Here is a 6,813-nt window from a genome sequence, read left to right as displayed (position 1 = left end):
CTCACAGAGTACAGACCAGTGAGAGACAAACACCCACATAAATACACACTGACAGAAAATAATTAAGACAAAGCAGTCACTCTGTTAAGCTGAAGCTCCCTGCAAAACATCTTTTAATTAGGAAACTCTTATTCATCCTTCCTGAGTGCAATTACTACTTGACACATTGTTTCCCTAAACTTCAATTTACTTCCCCACCCACCTGCCTGCCCCAACACAGTTGAACTAGAACAAGAAGCCCAAAAAAATGTATGCTGCTACACTGCCTGGCCAGATGTTCCCATTTTACTCAACAGAGAGAACTTAAAGTTTCCTAGACATATTTTTTTCCATGTACTCCCTGTAAACTCCCCCCAAAATTCAGATCTAAGCAAATCACACTCAAAGAGACAGATACTATCTGCCAGCATGCCCTGACCTAGCTCCAAGAGCCCAACTCTCACCCTTGTGAGCACACCATCTTTCTCTCCTTTATGAAGGTTGAAGTTTAACTACAATCAGATGTACCTGTTTCATCTCAGGAGGTACAGCTGACATTCTCAACTCTCCCAAACCCCCCGCTGCTGTGTTGCACAGCAGGATTACTTCTACAGCCACAACCAGGATAGCACAGCTGAGAAAACTTCCCTTAATGGAATGAACTGGCCTAGACTCCCACCCCATTTCTTCCTCATAGGAGCCGTTAAGCAGCGAATTACCATGAAAAGTTACTGGCATAGGGCAGGGTAGACTACATCAAGGTATAATCATTCTACATCTGCTGCTTTATCTGCATGGCAATGTCTAGCTGCAGCCTACGTTTCTACAAAAGCAGTTCCAGAAGTACACTGCTTTCTTTGCTAAGAACATCAAATGTACCCAGTGCTTATGTGGATATGGCAGAGAATGAGAGTGGCATGTATAATCACCTTATATCAAATTCAAGTGTTGCCATATTTTATTTATTAAAGCTTCAACTTACCGATAGCGTTACAGCAGTCTGTATTACGCACACAGCAAAAAGCAAGGCACAAGTGTTATCCATCTCCTGAGTGAGACAGTCCTGAAAGACCGGGTGGTATTCAAATGTACGCCAATAGAACCTTACTAGGAGAAAGAATGGAAACATTCCCAAGGAGAAAGAATGGAAACATTCCCAAGTCAGCCTTTTTTTTTTTTTTTTTTTAATTTCTTAATGTTCCACCCATATGATGAACAACTCTATTGTATTTAGTAATAACAATAGAGGGGTTTGAAAACCGTTCTTCTTCTGGGGGAGATGACAATACAGAAAACACAGATTACATACTTATTTTAAAGTACATAAAACAGGAGAGCAGTTCCCAGGATTCCTTTCACCTTACTGAAAGGCAGCAATATATATATATATATATTACTAAAACTCTATTTCATTAGTTCATCAGTGGACTTCATATAAATAAGGGCTAATTCCTCATTTTGTATTAGTTGACTTAAGACTCAGCTTTTATGTCTTGGACTTGGGAATTGCATGGTGCACGTTCCACCCCAAACCACTCTTCCTGCTTTAAAATGTATTAAAATTTTATTCTGAGATTAAGTTCTTGCATTTTGAATCCAACTGTCCCAGACAAGCTTTGAAGATATGCCTTTGATGGTCTTGGGGCTGTTTCTCAGTCTTCATTCTTCTAATGCTGAATGACTCACACTTTACCACAGGAGGATGTCCTTTAACATTCATGCTGTTGTGGCAGCACTCCATGTTTCAGAGCACCCATTTCATTACAGGCATTACTCTGTTTCAAACAACTTCCATTTCAATCCAGCCAATGATATTTCACCATTCTGTTATATGTGTTCATCTCACATTTAGTCAAAATACACCATTTCAGCAGGTCACATAGGAAATGAAATAAACTGAACAAAAATTCCTGGTAACAACAGCAGCTGATTGATAAGGAACCAGTATGTTCACAGGGCCCTATTTAAACCAGTTTTCCAGTGTGTTAAGGCAGGGAAGAATTTATAAGACTGACCAGATTTTTCCAAAAGCACATCAATTATTTATGAGTTTGAGTTCCAATGAAAAGCAGGTGGGAACTGTGCTACAAATGGCTCCAGCTCTAGAGAATACAAATACTCACTGAATATACCCTCAGGTAAACACAGAAAATTCTTCAGAAGACACAAGATCCAGAAATGTTAAGTTCTTCTGGGAAAGAAATAATTCTAATAGGTTATATTGCATCATCTTAAATGGCACCCAGAAAAAAATAGTGGAAGCATACACTACGTTAGAAGCACAGTATTTCAGACCTTCTTGCATTCTTCCTTTTTACTGTAAAAAAGCAGCTAGCCCAAGTGAGGGTATCTTAGAAAAATGCAGCAGCATTGAAGAAATGCTCGCACGCAGAGATACAGTCAAAGACAGGTTTTCAGATGGACATCATGCTGAATGTGAAGGAAATCCACTGAATCTCACTGTAACCAGTATTTTCAAACTTAGAAATTTTGTTTTCAGTACTTCCGTGCAATCAGCTCTTGGTGACTTCAGGGACACCTCTGCCCATCTACCACTTATTTGAATGTTATCTTGGCTTTCTGTCTCCTGAATTCATTACACAGAGCACTTGCAGAATTTCACAAGGGGTAGAATGGAGAAAGGCTTCTTCTGTCAAGAATAAAATATTAGCATTTCAGAACAAAGGATAACAATGACTGTGTTTCCAGAAGTATACAAGCTTCCATTTGCTTCAGTCTTGTATCTTATTTTGGCCATCATTAGAGAAGAGTATTAGAATTTAAAAAGGTTATGTGCCAGGAGCTCCTTTTACTACAGTATTTTTTAAGTTATTACTGATAGATCATCTGATTGGCCCCAGGGAAGTCATGATTTCACAGCAGGGTATTAATGCACTTTTCCATTAAATCAGAAACACACAAACAAAGCAGGTCACAGCTTAATAAAATGAACAGTACAATTACATTTGTAACACAAGCGCATATTTTGACTGAAATTTTCTGTATGTATTTTTTCAGCTGCAATAAATGCAGTAAACATTTTCGTTAATTTTATTTAAGCAAAACTTAGTCATAGAAAGCCAGTGGTGTCATCTCCTCAGGCATTTCCTTATTTAATCAGGCTGTTCTTATACCAGCATCTGAACTCTTTACATTTAGCAAATGGTCCAGGGAGGTAAACTTAAAACTTCAGAGCTTCCAAAAGAATTTCAGAACTTTTAAAGTTTCAAACGTTCAAAGTCTTTTGAGTCTCAGCTGCAACTGTGTGGGAGAAACATAGCTCAAAGAGGAACAACACTGAATTGCATCTGTTCCTGAGCCTTACCAACATCAGAGAAACCCCTCTTCTCATTGTTTTCAAAGCTTTCTGTGCATCTCAGCTCAAACAAATTAATTTTATGTGCATTTTTATTTTATTAGAACCTCATACAGAATACTTATTATTATTATTATGCTGGAAAACCATACTGTGCTCCTCCACCATGAGAAGAAATTTTAAAACAAAATATCACTTGTTTATACCCTTAAAATAACTAATGCTGGAAACACAGAATTCATCTTAACAAAGCTATGAAAATCTTAAATGGATAACAGCTAATTCAAATTTCTAATCTTCTAAAATGCCGCAAGCAAAAAAAAGCTAAATTTTAAATCTCAAACCAATTTGGACTGTTCACTCTAATTGCTATTAAATCGCATGAAAGATTAAACTTTTATTTTAATCTTAAAGCATCTTAGCATTTTTATCCTTTGATCTCCACATAACTGAAACATCATGACCTTACCATCACCATCCCATACCAACTAGGATGATCACCCAGGACATCTACGGTTAAGCTATCCAAGACACAGCAGGGTGTTCCAAAGGTGTTTTGCAGAATATGACAGACAAAAACTGGAAAAACAGGACTATTTACAAACATTCATATGAATTTTATTTTAGCTCAGCCATCTCTATTGGAGCAGAATATTATTTACTTAAGAGAAGCAAATACTGATCTGTAACCAAAAATTAATAATGGTCACCAGCATACATGAGGACAAATAAATTTTGTCTCAGATGAAAACAGATTTTTTACAAGATTTTCTAAATCTTCACATATCATGAGAAGCAAGAGAGGACTTCCACCCACTCACAGCAGGTAAGTACTATTATGGCCCTTAACACCAGTTTGCTCCTGTTAGTTTTCTCCATCCATAGGACCTCTGCTTGACGAAGGCAGATACACCACGTACCATCATTATCACCACCAGGGAAGAAATGGAGACAAATTACATTTCTCCATGTCTGCACCGTAAGCCTGTGGCAGCCCCCAGAATAATACAAAAACCTCTGCACAAGCGTGTGCATGCATCTACCAGCTTGGAGCGATTCCAGTCACCAAACTCACACAGCACACTGCAGCAGGACTGAACTGGGAACTTTCCCTGAACTCCTTCACCCCACCTCCAAATCACAGCGTGGCTACTGCAGCCTTCTCGCGGCATGGTGCTGAAAGGCACGCTGCCTTCACCAGTTCGCTGCTTCCTCTTGCTGGCGTGTACCCGGCCTCCTTCACCATCACATACAGCACTTCGTATGTGCTATTTGCTCTTTCCTTTTGGATAGGAAGGGGATATATTTAGCTGGTCAAGAAACCAGAAGTCTTTTTTAATTTTAACATGGCGTTCCCTGGGGGGCTATCCCACTGAATGAGAGGGGATAATAACACACTTCTGGAATGGGCTTGGTGCTGCAGCCAGATTCTCCATTCTCGCTTCCGCCTGAGTCCCTCTCTGATCCCCCAGGCTTCCACGCAGCTGGGTGTCAGATTATTTTGGCTGGGAGTTGTACTTGCACAGTTGGTACCACCTGCTGTAAATTCTTCAGTCCTTGTTATCTCTGCAGCAGCTCTTGGCCTTTCAAAAGCTAATTCCGTGAAGAAAGAGGAAAGGACAGTTTGTGCTTGATGTTTAAACAGCAATTTTGTTTTCAGAAACTCTTCAGATTAATAGTTTTGATTATATTTTAAGAACACACAGCATGACACAATGAACTATCAACTCCTGCTGCTGCTATCAGTTAAAGAAAGCCAAACTCCGTGCTGTTAGGTTGGATGATCAGTGGTACAAACCTAATGTAGTGCCAAAGACTGCGGTGGAACTGCCTTACCTGCAGGTAACAAAGCCACGCTGAAGTTGTGTAAATAAGAGAATAGAAGTTCATTGCATCTCTCTGTATAAAGAGCAAGCTGTTAGGCACAAGGCAAGCTGTGTACATTTCTGTTATCCCACCACTCAGAACAGTCAGCGTTTTTTAGAAACACATTTTTAGCACTGAGGATGCCATCAGTCAAGTGCTTAGGGAGGTAACAGAGACAGCAGTCAGAGTAGTTACAGGAACAGCTGAATTTATATTCCTTAAGAAGACGTACTCAAGCTCACTGTAACTGCAGGACCTGAGTATTAGACAGGACTGAACAAATTAAGTATCTATGAGCGCATTCAGACTGCTGCAGTCAGGAGATAAGGGTATGGACCCAAACAACTTTGAGAAATAAAGGTATACTTACAGTTAAGAGAAAATCTGAATTCAAGCTAACCAAATTTCACAGGTCAAACCCACTGCTAACCCAAAAGTAGATCCAAACAGCTCAAATTTAAAGAAAGTTCTGCACTCACTTGGCTGTACAGGTGAGTGGACCCAATTTAATACTGTGTGGTATTTACAGGGTAATCGTTGAACAAAGAGGAAACTCTTTATGCTTTGGGCATCTTTAACCTGGTAAAAGAAACAGCAGTTTTATGCTACTGTGAGAAAACTGGCCATTTGTTCCCCACCTTTCCATTCCCCGACCTCCACCTTGTCCAAAGTTTAACCAGAAGCACTGAGAGGCGGAGAAGGGGGAGGAAGGTATTTTTGGTTATATGTAGTTTGCCCTTTCTCTGTGGAAAGTAAGTAACAACAAAAAAGTTAGTATCTATCCTGAGAGTCCAAGTAGCTACGAGTAAGAATAAACCGTTACTTCATAATTACATCACCTGGCCTTTAACAGATACCACTTCATCTCCTCAAAAGATAGAGAAGTAGTGCCTCAGAATCTTATAAATGGCAAACAGGTTGGATTAAGGAACGCAAATACTTTATGATTTTTGTTTAAATACAATTATGTATTCTAGGATCAGAAAGTAGTACCAGTCACATATACCTACAGTATGAGGCACATATAATGCCTGGCTAATGTGTACTTTAATATTCATGTATCACTAAATATGCAAATAAGGTCTCAGAGAAAACATATCATACAATTTAAACTAGCCACGTGTTACCACGATAGATTTTTTTTTTTTCAAAAATGTATCTCTGCATTAAAATTATAAAATCCTTGAAACTTTTCCTTCTCTGAAAAACAGGTATTTTTCTACTCCTTATCTCTCAGTCTTGTATGTATTTGGAGACATCCTAGTTCAAAATCTTTCCCTGCCTAAATAGGTGGTGTCTTTAAAACTTCTTAAGGAATTTAATAGGTCTGGAAACTCTTAGTAGGCTACTAAATCCATCTGTAAATCCTAGTAAATTCTCAAACTGCCCATTCTCACAGGGATACATGGCCTAATTACAAATCCATTAAACACTGAGTTCAAGGGTTTGCTTTAACCCTGAAATTATGTGATCTGCCTTACACTAATAGCTTCAGTGAAACAGAGTATTAAAAAACAAATAAATAAATAAATAAATAAAGCGAAAAGAGGGTCAGAGAGTAAGGTCACTAAACATAAGAGAAAAGTAAATGGAAACTGAAAAACACTGTGTAGTAAGGGAACAAACTCAGATTCAGGGGAAGACTTTCAGCT

This window comes from Oxyura jamaicensis, chromosome 9 (assembly GCF_011077185.1).
Source record: "Oxyura jamaicensis isolate SHBP4307 breed ruddy duck chromosome 9, BPBGC_Ojam_1.0, whole genome shotgun sequence".
In the NCBI taxonomy this organism is placed as follows: domain Eukaryota; kingdom Metazoa; phylum Chordata; class Aves; order Anseriformes; family Anatidae; genus Oxyura; species Oxyura jamaicensis.
The sequence above is the reverse complement of the archived record's forward strand: the minus strand, read 5'-3'. Positions refer to the sequence as shown.